The following is a 13,186-nucleotide window of genomic DNA, read 5'->3' as shown; positions in this document are numbered from 1 at the left end:
GGAACTTCACTGCTGCTACCACCCAGCCTAGAGTGGCTTCTCTGTGGGACCAGGCCCATCGAACAAACGTGTTTTCATTTACCCAACGCCCCTCATCAATAACTGGTTACCAGGGCCTAGAGTGTGTCCAAGCAACATTGTGCTAAGTGAGAGTGAACAAGACAGAGTGTATGATTTCAGAGGCCCTATGAGGGGATGGGGAGCTCAAAACCCAGAAGGGGTAGAGGCCTGAAGCCAAGTTGCCATTTTTACTCTCTTGCTACCTCTCCATCCAGGCATGAGGAATTCTCTTCAAGGCTCTGTGACCCTCCAGGCTTCAACGGTGATGGGAGGCCCAGGTTCCCATTGTGCTCAGTACCCCGCAAACTGTCCTGCTCTTTACCTTCTCATTCTCTTTTCAGAGACCCTTGCCCAGCTGTGAGGTTCTTTCTCTCCCCACCCACTGTCGTCCCACCAGCCCACAGGAGTTTTACCAATTTGGACAGTGGGAAAAACTGGCCCTGACCCATTCATGTCCTTCACACTGGGCCTCAGCTGGGATGCTCAAAGGATAGACTTTGTTTCTGTTGTTCTCAATGATCCTTGGTACCTTCCCTAAGGTGATAAAGGCCAAGGTACATGTAAACAGGATCATTGGACAGAAAAGGCATTGAAGGGGAAATCAAAATAAAACATTGGTTAATGCCACTCAGGAACAACGCCGTCACTCAAGAAGTTGTGACCGGAACACACTGTAATGGATCCCGGCCCAATCCTGTGTGTCAGCGACACAGAGGTGACGAGTGGACGTATGCCTTGAAATGGATAGGACAAGTGCTCTGGGCGTTTCCACAGCTTCTCATGTAGGCTTTTGGTCAGCTCTAAGCCTTGACCACCGTCTCATGGCAGGCAGATCTGCTCCTCCCTGAGCGTTTCTGTCTCAGAAGGAAGCACCTCACCAGGCCTCCAGGCCATGCAGAAAACCAAGGTCCACAGCCTGGTTTTCCTGGGAGGTAGTGTTATGTCTGCCTACATGTTGTCTGGACACTGTCACATCATCAGCAAGATAGTTCTGGTCGTGGGGCAAAACATGCCAGCAAACCCAGGTGCGAGATCTGGCATTACAACTCGAGGGACTGGAATATCAAGGGAGATGGGTGACAGCACCCTCTTCAGGGCCTCCCAGGGTCTGGCAAGAATTTCCCCTGGCCCGTCTTCACTTACCAGTCTCCTGGGAGGCCCACTCCCCAAACATCAGCCAGTTCATACCCGTGATGGTCAATTCTACATGTCAACTCAACTAAGCCATGGTGCCCAGAGATTTGATCGAACATTCTAGATGCTTCTGTGAAGATATTCTTTAGATGAGATTAACATTTTGGTCAGTAGACTTTGAGTAAAATAGATTTCCCTTCATGAGGTGGGTGGGCCCCATCCAACCAGTTGAAGGCCTGAGGAGAAAAATGACTGACCTGCCCCCAGGAAGAGAAATTCCGCTTCAGATGACCTTTGGACTCAAGCTGAACTATAATGTCTTCCCTGGGTTTCCAGCCTGCTGGCCCACCCTGCAGATTTGGGACTTGCCAGCTTCCACAATCATGTCAGCCAACTCCTAGAGAGACAGAGACACAGAGAGATGCACATCCCATCGGTTCTGCTCCTCTGGAGAGCCCTGACCAGTGCAATATCCTCTGGTGGCACCTGCTAGACTGTGTCCTTTGAAAATGTGACCGTGACCATCGCCTAACAAGTTAACATGCTGAGCGTGTGTTTTCATCAAGCCTCAAACTCTCTGCCTGCAGGGCCACCTGAAAGACACACACCGGACAGGAGCTCTGATTAAAATCTCGAATGTTCACACAGCTTTGCCATGTTTCTAAGGACATACTTGCCAGCTGCTCTAAGACCATCCTTTGTAGTGTGAGGGTGAGCCAGTGTGTGGCATAAACCCATTGTCAATTTCTTGCATCCCTTTTGATGTCCTCATCCAAGGAGGGGCTGATCTCCCTGGCACAGAGTGACGGTGGCGTGGACATGCCATATCCCAACTATGGGCATGTTAACCAATGAAAGTTTCCCTCTGTGTCTTTACATTAACTCCAGAAACAGCAACCTTAATCTCCAGGCCTAGAAACATTCTATGTTGGACCGACCCCTAGGACCTTTGAAAATGAGCTACAGAAACACTTCATTCTGAAAATCAAATGAATCAAGGCTTTAAAAAAAAAAAAAGCAACCTAGAATATGGGAGTGTTTTAATTCAGCAGTTTTGTAAACTGGTTTGATGATTGACCTCTGTGCAGCCCACGTGATGGATCTCGAGGTGTACGAGGTCAGGCAGTACGCTGGCCCAGCCCCACGCCGCTGGCTGTGTTTATGTTGGGGATGGGGAGGTAAACTACAATTCCGCCTATTTTGTGTGCTTCCTTTCCTAGGTAATCATCACTCAACAGAAAGTACAGCTTTCAGGCCCCTCAAGTCTATATGCTAGATCCGCACAGAGCGATGAATGGTCTCGCCGCAGTTGCTGTCCTATTGCAGGGTAGGGGAAGTCGGGAGGGGAGTGGCTGGGAGAGGCCGAGCCGGGCTCAGGACGGAGCCTGCACAGCTGGCTGGGGGTCCACCTTTTCCCAGCCAGATGTGCTGTTGGACGTGCGTGCTGCTCCGCCGTCTGGGGTCTGGGGAGGGAGACACTTTTACCCTGACCTGCGCTCAGATCATCTTATGCCCTCGGACCTGAAAGCCGAGCTGTCACTTTACTGGGACTGTTGTTACCGGCGAGGCCTGTCAGTCTCCCACCTGCCAGAGCAGCCCTGGGTTCTTGCTGAGCCCAGTCCTGGTGTGGTACGCTCTCCCATTAATTATTTGTGGTCTGAGAAGTCTGGCCTAATCCTCTAGGGATGAGTGGCCTTCTTGTTCCCTCTCATGGCCAAGGCTCGTACGACAAACCAAGCAGTCTACATTGTTCCGTAGGTAGCAGGGACGACGGTGACACAAAGGTTTCAAGGAGGCTCTCAGCTCCCAGGGAGCACGTGGCAATGGTCGCGAGCCCATGGGCACAAATCCCATCAGGAATTCAGGGGTGTCAGACCACGGATATGTGCAAACACACAGCTCACCAAGCGGAAAGCTGTGAGCCCCGACCAACCTGTGGATCCATTTTATTTAATCCCCAACAATCTCGCTTTTTAAAAATTTAGTTACACCTTTTTTTTTTAATCAGGAAATTTTACATTAAAATCTGTACTTTTGACTTCCTCGGAAAAATCGGGAGACCTGCCGGCATCAGGTTGTAATCCCCAAGGCAAGGGCAGGCTGGCACTGGGGAACCGGCGCCCCCTTCAGGTAGGGCAGTGGTCCTCAGAGTGCCCGGGCCCCAAACTGCAGCCCCAGCTTGACCTGCGCGCTCACTAGAAATGCACATTTTCAAATCCAGACCGGCTGCATCAGAAATGCAGGAAGGGGGCCCCATAGTCTGCATCCTGACACCCCTCCGGGGGATTCTGGTGCCTGCTAGAGTGAGGACCGCTGAGGTAGAGCCTGGACTCCCCATTGCCCGCAGGCCCCACCAGGCCCTGCTGCCCGTTCCCAGCCCCCCTCCCTCAGTTGCATTAAATGCTGATTCCGTCCACCTCTGTGTCTGTGACCTCTGGCTGCTTTCGTGTTTGGCATTTGGGGCACTCCCGGCTGACTGGCCACGGGAAGGCTTGGCTGCAAGGCCAGGCGTCCTGCTCTCTGCATGCAAGGGGGAGGGCAGTGGGGAACAGCGCAGGCCTCCCGGCCAGCCCATTAAGCCAAGGGTCACAGAGCAGCACCTAAGGCTCCAAGAACCAAGACCCAACAGGAGCCGAAGAGAAGCACCTGGGAGAGGTGGGAGGGGACACCCTGGATCCATACCACCTGAATCTAGTGACCTTAACCGCCTGGGTCTCCTTGTTACTCCAGTGGACATGGCTCGGCACAGCCGTAAGTGGTTATGTGTGTTTAGATGTTTCTGGAATTTGTTCTGGTTTGTGTATTTTTCTGTGCGCTCACCCTGTCTCTGCTTCAGAGGACAGCTTCCCTCCCTACCACCCAGGGCAGGGAGGGCCCCTTAGCTCCTCCAAGGCCGGGGAGTCTGGGCACACTCAGGGTCACCACGAAGAGGGGGTGGAGCAGAGGGAAAGGTGGACAAAGACCAGGAAGGACAGCTCATGGCTGGCATGTCCCCTGCCTGTCCCCAAACCGCCCCCCCCCCGCCCCCCAGTGGCCTGGACTCCTGGCTGCCTTAGGGAATCTGGGCAAAGGATCTGCCCAGGGTCTTGGAGGAGGGAGCGGGGCGGGCCCAGAACTCTTCCTGCCTTGATGTGAGCTGCCAAGGTCAAGGGCATGTGGGATTTGTCTTAGTGCCCCAACCTGGCACTGTGCATTTCACAGAGCAGACACACCCTAGTGTTTGCTGGGAAAAAAGAAATGTAACCGTGCTGAATGGAAGTTGGTGTTGGTGGGGGGGTGGTTCCTCCTCTCACTTGGTCATTTACTGCGTGTGGCCCAGAAGCAGCAAGCCCTGCTCAAGGCGCAGGTAGGGCTCAGGGACTGACCAGGGTAAGAGAGGATGCAAGGCACGCCGCCTATCAACACCCGCATCCCAGAGCCGGGAGAAGGCAGGGCTGGGGGTGCCGGGAGCTCTCAACCAGCTGGCTTCTCCTGCCTCAATGGATGCGGGTTCATTCCTCGCCTCCCCCACCCCACCCCATAGATGTGGGCCACCTCCACTTTAGGAAAGAAAAAGGAAGACAGAGGGATGTCAGGTCTGTGCAGGTGTGGTGCTGAGAGCCTTAGACCCTCACCACCCTCGGGCTGGGGGGTGTGTGTGGCTGCATTGGGGAGAGGATCGTAATTACAGCAGGCACAGCTACTTAAAATGAATATTGTTATGACGGGAGCAGCAGTAGGACCAGCTACTTCGTTTCTCACGTTCACACTAACACCCTGGGTCAGGGTCATAGTTTCTGCATTATGGCATTTACTCAGCCCAGCCAATGGAAGTAGAGAGTTTAGTCTGAATTTATAGGTGACAAACCCAACATTAGGGAGTGTAGGCATCAGGCACCTTTTCAGAAGGTACCTCAGCAAAGGAGAGAGAGCAATGAAAGCAAATAGAATTTGAGGCCCATATCCTGAGTTTCACCTGACTCTGTTAATGATTAGCTGCCAGGCCACTATGTACAGCTGCCCAGGGAGTGTACTGCACAACTCCAGGAGGTGCCATATTACAGTGTGAATGTACAGTGTGAATGCCCCACGTTGTGCAATGTGGTGGCTCTGCTTAGCTCTGTGAGCACCTCACCTCACATAGTTTTGTGAGGGTGCAAGCAGGTGTCTGCACAGAGACTTTGTGAGCAGAGCAGGAAGTGCAAGTCAGATACCTGCGGCCCTAAGCGTTCCATCCCTGCCTTTCCACAGGATGTCGCCTTGATGGCAAATCTTCCAAGCATCACCAGGATTAGCCAAGACCTGGCTGGCAGAACCGAACACTCTCAGAAGGGTGGTTTTCTGCCCTTTGCTACATGACGGGGCTCATCATTGCCCTGCGGGGAAGTTGTATGGATGCTGGGCTCGCTTCCCTAACCCCAGACGCTTCCAAGCAGGCTTGGAGGATGCAAGCCTCTTAGTAAGTGTCTTGTATCAGGGTGGGACATGCGGGTAGACAACTTTAGGAGTGTTCTGGAAGCCCTAGTCTGGCTGTGCTGAGGACACCCCCACTGGGAAGGGTGGCTGACACAGCACGCCAGGGCTCAGCTGGGGCCCTCCTCAACGCTGACTGGTTGGGGGTGAAGACCCCCATGCCGGGCCTGGGACTTGGGGGTGGGATTTGGAGATACCTAATGATCCCTGTTGCGCACTTGAACTAAAGACATGTCGGCAAGGCAGCTCATGGGGCTGCCGGCAGCTCATGGGTGAGCTTGCCAGCTCAAGGTCGGCTGCCTTCTCCCATGGGCCTGGCCACAAGTCTGTCAGAGGCCATGCGGAGCGGGAGACAATGAGAGAAGGGAGCCCGGAAGGAAAGAGGGGGATCTCTGTGGCTTACCCATTCCTGAGTCCAGGTCTTCCTGAGTCCAGATATTTTGGGGGGTTCCCTGTGCCTTATAATAAATGCACCTCATTTACATACCTTCCTTCTATTTTTTTCCCCCATTTGAGTGGGTTTCTGCTAATGGTGACTGATAGCCATGACTGACAGAGCTGCTGACTTGACCCCCCCAAATCCTCGCCCCTAGTGGTGCAGGAGAGAAAGATGTGGAAGCCACAATATCAGACATGTCTCCAACCTTAGGATTAAAAATATGGGGTGCAGACATGGAAACTCGCAGGACTGCCTAGTAACGGCCAGACATGTGTGTTCCTCAACTCTATTAATTATTACAATATCCCTTTGAGGCAGTTATTATTCCCTGTTTATAAGTTAAAGCATTGAAGCTCAGAGAGGCTCAGCCACTCGCCTGCAGTCGCACAGCGCCTGCTGATTCCATGCACGTATTCCTCATCCCGCTCAACCCGCTCCCCAGTGCTAGAGACCCCTGCTCCAAAGGGCTCACAGAATTCAAAACATTAGCCAGAGCAGGACTCTGAGGAGTTTGCTGGTCCTATTAAGGCCCTGACACATGTTTTAAATTTCATTTTCCCAAGCCCTGGGGAAGACTTGCTGAAGCGGCCGAGTAGACAGCAGCTGTGGCCACAGATCACTTCCTAGGGGCCCCCCTCGGTGACTCCCCTCATCAGCTGGACCCTCTGGGCTGCTGTGGCCATTGCCTGCAGAAGAGGAGACGACTCTGCTTCTGAGAGCCCCCCCGCCCCCCCAGGCCAAGCACGGTCCCAGACCGCCAAGTCAGAACCACCAGGGGCATTTGCCGTACGTGCAGTTCTTTGGGTCCCCCTCCCACCCCCCGGGACTTCAGGGAATCAGAGCCCGCTGAGGTCGGTTCTGGGCCCTGCACATTGAAAGGCAAATGCTGAGAGTCTTATGCATACTTGAGCTGCAGACTCGGGCACGTTTTGGAGACGTTGAGGACCCCGTGTCCTCCGAGTGAGCCAAGAGTCCTCCTCGTGGGACCTTCCCAAGTGTTTCGCTTACATTCCTTTCTTTCATTAGTGCTTTTGGTTTCCGTTGGAGCCACTGTCTCACACGGCCGGGGAGTGCCTGGGAAAATGATGCAGCCCTCCTGCCCCACCGTCCTCCCGGAAAGTGGGGCATTCGTCCTGGGTGGCTCTGGGAAGTTTGCCGTCCTGCTGATGCAGAGAGAGAAGACCCCCGGACACCACTGGGTGATTTCCAGGGGCTACAGAGGCCTGGTGCCCGAAAGCAGCTCTCCTGGATGGCTGGTCACTGCAGAGAAGCAGAACCCCCTGCAGCGAGCCCCCACCCTGAGCAGGGCACGGGTGGGGGAGGGGACGGTCCCTTCAGCATCTTTACAAAGGAAGGTCTGGGCAGGAGTCAAGTTGGACGGGACAGAGATGCTGAGAGGTCAAGATGGTCTGATACTATCTCAAATGTGGGGGGCAGGTGTGCAGATGGCGATGAAGAAGGTCCCTGGTGGTCGGGGACTGAGCCACCCCTCAGGTCTAACCCATGGAGCCACATGGGAATGCAACCCGGGGCTGAAAAGAATATCTGATCTTTCCACAGAAACTGGAAACCCTGATTTTATGTGGCGTCTCCCCATTTTCAATAAAACATTCACGACGAATTTAATTTACAAACAACAGTCTATGCCAGCCAGACGAATATATCTGCTGACCGGATGCGGCCCTCGGGCTGGTGTTCAGCTTTGTCTAGGAGGCAATGACTCTGCAAGGGGCGAGCCGAGCTGAGTCAGACACGTGCCCTCTGGTGGACAGCCCCCCAGGCCGAGGCTGGAGGCCGTTGGAGGCAGAACCGCCAGGGACACAGGCCGGGGTCTTGAGCCAAGGGGGGTCTTGGCCTTGGGTTGGCCCACGCTGCCCTGGGGAGCGTCCTTGGCGAGGAGCCTTCATTTATTCTTTCAACAAATATTGTGGACTCTGCCATGCGCCGGGCCCCGGGATGTGGTAGTCTATTTACTTTCTGTGGCTGTCATATCCAATCACCGCAGACTTGGTGGCTGAAAACAATAGAAATGCCTTCTCACAGTTGTAAAGACCAGAAGTCAGGAGTCAGCCAGTATCGCTGGGCTGGAATCCAGGCGTGGCAGGGGCTGGGCTCCCTCCGGGGACTCTGGGGAGAGTCTTTCAGTTTCAGGTGGCTGCCAACATTCCAGTGTGTGGCCGCATCACTCCCAGCCCTGTCTCTGTGGTCACATAGCCCTTCTCTCCCGTATGTATCCAGATCTCCTTCTGCCTCTCTGAGGACACTTAGCATTTGGTTTCCTACCTACCTGCGTAATGCAGGATAATCTCCCCCAGATCTTGAATCATATCTGCAAGACCCTTTTATCTTATAGGTCACATTGACAGGTTCCGGGGATTAGGACTTGATAGCGTTAGGGGACAAAGAATGTTCAGCCTGTCATAGGTGGTAAAGAGGAAAACAGTGAGTCTCTGCCCTTGTAGACCCGACTTTTTAGAGAGGAAGGCAGGAAAAAGCCAGGAGGCCAGTAACTACATAAAATAATGTCACACAATGCAAGTAGGAGGAAGAACAACCAAGCTTCTGTAGGTACCCTCAAATCTCAGGGGTGCTCCAGGGAACAGGAGGGGAGCCTTGCCCCATCGGGCCTGCCCTGGCTTCCCTCCAGCCAATCAGGCAGACCCAGCGTGTCCCCGAGCTGCACCTCTGTGTTTCTTAGCTCACACCTGTTGCAAGTGTGTGCCGGAACCCTTGAAATTTGGTGAATGAGAATGTCATCTGGTGGGGACTGAGAGCACAATAGGGACAGGACCTTTCCAGATGTGGGACACAGTCAGCCTGGCTGCTGCCAGGCTCCTGCAGGGCTTACCCTGGCAGAGGAGAACAGACTTCCTGCAGCACACTTCCTTTCTGAGTTCCAAGCCCCACCGGAGAGATTTTCTGGGCTCCCAGAGGCACGCATCAGGGATTTCAAACCGGCCGATCACTGGGCAGGTAGCGAGAGAGGTCTGGCAGCAGTGACTTCCACTGAAGGAAGACTCCTCGTGGGAGGGCCTGGCAGCCACCATGCAAACCGCCCAGAACAGTGACCTGCGCCTTTGAGTATCTGACCGGTGGAGCCGTTTCACCGGCAAGCCCAGCCTTGGAAGCACATCTTGGAAGAGTCTGATGAGAAAGGGCCAGAATGGGGAGAGTTTCCGACACCTCAAGGTCACATGATGCATTTCAACATGTGCTTTCTCCTGTCCCACTTGATCTCCCCTGCCAGGCACACACCCTGTTTGGCATCTGAATTTAAATGCAATTCGTAGACAAAACCTCCCACCACCCCCTCCTCCGCTACCTCCACCCTCTGTCATGCCAACATCTCCCCTCCTGGACATTGGGAAACTCCGGATGGGGGCCAGGTCTACCCATCAACCAGAGCAGTGGGAGATGAGCCCTCTCCCTCCTGCCCCCAGGAGCGTGGGCTGCTGGAAAGTCAGGCGCTTGGTATCTACATGGTGAAACATTCTTCACCCTCTCTCAGAGAGGAGGAATGTTGGGGCAGGTCCGCCGAAGCCAGGGAAAGCCCGAGGCCCCAAGGCACCCTGGGGGACAGGGAATCGGGCTGGGAACATTTAGGACCTGGCCACAGTGCTGGGAAGCAGCTGGGCATGGTGGGTTCGGAAAGAGTGGGGACAGCGCGACCCTGCTTGTTCACCTGACCTTGACCAAGAGCCCTCAAGGGGACTCTGGAAAAATAAGAATAAGGCTACCTCTCTCACCTGGTTGTTACGAAACTTAGATCTAATTTCAGCATAGCCCCCAAGACATATGAGGCATTCATTAAGCGGGAGAATATTATTGTTATGGTTCATACGACACGACCTTGAGAAAGTCATTCCATCTCTCTAGAATTGCATTCTCAAGCTCTTCGGTGTTATCGTCCCATTAAAACAGGAACGGTCATAGCTCGTTCCCCATCGGTTGTTGTGGGGGTTACACGAGTCAGTGGGGCACAGAGCCCAGCATGGCATGTGTCTGGAACCAGTGCTACTCTGCTCCCCGGGACACGCCATCCCTCCACGTCTTCCCAGGGGACGGTAATGGGACCAGAATTAAAGTCCAAGCAAAGGGAATGGTTCGCAGGAAGCCTAGCCCAGCCCACCTCGGCACCCAGCCCCAAACCCAAGGTCACAAGGGCCGCAGGGCCCCCACCCCTGGCAGCCACCCACAGGCCCACTCCTGCTCGGGAGGTCCTGCTGTTTGTTAGACTCGGGGTGGGCATATTTGGGCAGGACACATGCACAGTGGCGAGACAGGCTGGGGGGGCATTTTGCCCCCATTTCAAAGACAAGCAAACTGATGCCTAGGGAGGTCCAGTTACAGGCCTGGGTCACATGGCAAATCAGTGATGAGCAGAAAACTGGAACCCTGGTGTCCTGAGACTCCTGTGTCCCACAGTGCGGGAGTCCCAGCATCACCCAGGGAGAGGGCATGAGACTACCCCGACCCCTGGACCTGGAACCCACGGGGAGGTGGCAAGTCGCTTCCCAGGGCACCACCAGCACAACCCAGGCTGTGGCGCACACACAGACGCCAGGAGGCACAGGTGCAGGTCCTGGTGATGCACTAACCTGTGGACCACACAGGGAGGAGGGAGCACCCTGACCCCACTGACCCTGCCGGACCTCCCAGGGCCTCAACTATCCAGGACCCTGGACGGGAGAACCCAGCCCAATGCAGAGCATCCGCGAGCAGCTGCTCTCCCCAAACTGTCACCAGGGATTCACGAAATTGAGTTGTTTCAGGAAATCCGTGACCTCTGATCCATCCTGGACTGGCCTGGCTTAGGGAGTTAAGTTCCATCCCCTCTTGAGGTCTGTAGTCCACAGAAAGCACTGGTCAGAGGCCACCTCTGGCCCCTCCCGCTCCTCCCTTTTCTCCGAGCATCACCTGGAGAGGGCTGGTCAGAAAAACGTTTACTGATTCTATTGGAAGTATCCCCTGAGAGTGGCTGCTCCAATGGCGTCCCTGTCCCCCCCATTCATCACCCCCCAGTCCCGCTCCCTTTAGCCTGGCCTCCATGGCTGTGGCTCCCCGGCGTGACAGAAGAGGATAGCACTGTGCAGAGGTCACTTCAGCAATGACCTTGAGGGTCCAGGCCCAAGGACAGGCTGCAGGGCTGCAGCATGCCGAGTGCCCAGGGCATAGGATGTACTCACAGGCTCAACTGTTCCAAAGTCTCCCCACAAGCAGGCTGGTTTCCAGCCTTGCACCTTTAAAGTAGTGCTGCAGTGTGGACACATGCGTGAACACGGTGTGTTATTTGATTCATGAACACGCGGCTCTGTGGTCACTGAGCCCCTGCCCATTTCCCTCCACCCTGGAAACACAGCTAGACTGCTCCCTGTCTCTCCTGCCATTTGGAACATGCTGACTTGGGACCAATGGAATGTGGGGGGAGGCAATGTGAGCATCTCGGGACTGCCCGGGGAAAAATGCCTGCAAATCTGCTCGGCCCTCTTTCTCCACCAGCGAAGGAGTAGAGAAGGCTCCAAGGTCTGGAGAGGGCGGAGCATAAGATGGAAAGATCTCCGATCCCAGAGAAGCCACTGGCGAAGAGCCGCCCAGGAGGGCCTTCCAGCCAGGAACCCCGATGTTGGATCCCTGCCTCAGGGAGAGGAAACTTCCAGAGCTTCAGGCCAGGACCAGCCAACTGAGGAGTGCAGGCCAAACCCAGCCGGCTGCCTCCTTTTCCATGGCCTGTGAGCTCCACATAGTTTTCACATTTGGAAAAATGGTTTAAAGAACAGAATTTTGTGACCCATGAAAATGACGTGAAATTCACATTTCAGTGTCCATAAATAAAGTTTGACTGGAGCACAGCCACGCCATTCATTCACATATTGTCTGTGGCTTCTCTCACAAGGACAGAGATAAGGAGTTGCAACAGAGATGGTATGGCCTGCGAAGCCTCAAATATTTACTCTGCAGCCTGTAGAGATGGTTTGCCAAGCCCTGCTTCCTCTAACCCTGATTTGAGGGCTGTTTGTTAGGAAAGTTAGCTTACCCTGGCTGACCCAGCTAAAGGACTTTTCTAAAGAGATAGGATGAATCATGTGAAGACGGAGATAAAAGGCAAAATTGGCTTTTGGAGGATAACGCTAAGCTGTGGTCCCACTGAGGGGACTGTACCGTGGGTATGTGATATGCCCTTACCTGTAAAATCAGGTAAGAATTCCATCCTCCTGAGAGTGTGGTGGAGCTGATACGAAATAGTCAGTACGCATCGCCTGTAGTTGATAGAGTTGCTATCTACCCTTGCGGGCCTAGGGGGCCTTCTCAAGACTGTTATAACACGTGGATATTTTTAGTACCTAAGGCTGGCCCCGGGAGGAAGAGCTCCTTATTAAGTCAACTTTCACTGCCTGAAGAGTGTCTGTGGAAGGTGCTTTCTCCTTGGGACATGCATGCTGTCACGCAGCCTTGTGACAGAGGATGAGAACGCCCATGTTTTCTCCATTTGCTAGGTTTCCGTAGCTCCTCCAGAGTGTTGTAAGTAGAATGCAATCAGATGGTGTGATATTGTGACTTATGAGAAACACAGATTGGGTCTTCCATCCTGTTGCTGGCAAAGAGCTCCTAAGACTCTTGAAATGAGAGCAGTAGTCTCTTGTTATGTTAACAAGGTGACTTGTAGACCCCATCTAAGGATGGGGGCTGGTTGCCTAAGAAACAGCCATGCGATTAGAGCATTGGAACTTTCAGTCCCATCCCTCAACCTCTGGAGGAGGAAAAGGAACTGGAGGTCCAATTCACTGCCAATGACCAATGATTTAATCAATCATGGCTATGAAATGAAGCCTCCATCAAAACCAAAAAGGACAGGATTCAGAGAGATACTAGGTGGGTGAACATGTGGAGATTTGGAGAGACTGGCCGACCTGGAGAGGGCATGGAAGCTCACACCCTTTCCCCATACTTGCCCTAAGCATCTTTTCCATCTGGCTGTTCCTGAGTTATATCCCTTTATAATCAGCCAGAGATCTAGTAAGTAAAATGTTTCTCTGACTTTTGTGAGTCACTCTATAGCAAATTAATCAAACCCAAGGAAGGGGTCATGGGAACCTCTGACAG

At 53.8% G+C, this 13,186-nt stretch overlaps 1 long non-coding RNA gene across 3 annotated transcripts; it reads left to right on the top strand.

The window, feature by feature from the left end:
• The first annotated feature begins 3,746 nt into the window (after nucleotides 1-3,746).
• Nucleotides 3,747-11,578, top strand: LOC123790784 (uncharacterized). Of its 3 annotated transcripts, XR_006779199.2 has the most exons (4): nucleotides 3,747-3,945; nucleotides 5,425-5,632; nucleotides 6,649-6,871; nucleotides 7,112-11,578. It is a non-coding gene; the product is annotated as an uncharacterized LOC123790784 (long non-coding RNA). The 3 variants fall into 3 exon arrangements; XR_006779200.2 differs by lacking the exon at nucleotides 7,112-11,578 and having other exon boundaries at nucleotides 3,749-3,945; nucleotides 6,649-7,101; XR_006779198.2 differs by lacking the exon at nucleotides 6,649-6,871 and having other exon boundaries at nucleotides 3,750-3,945.
• The last annotated feature ends 1,608 nt before the right edge of the window (nucleotides 11,579-13,186 follow it).

Source organism: Ursus americanus, chromosome 28 (assembly GCF_024610735.1).
Source record: "Ursus americanus isolate L20-20 chromosome 28, mUrsAme1.1.p, whole genome shotgun sequence".
Lineage (NCBI taxonomy): Eukaryota > Metazoa > Chordata > Mammalia > Carnivora > Ursidae > Ursus > Ursus americanus.
This window is presented reverse-complemented; position numbering and strand designations above follow the sequence as displayed.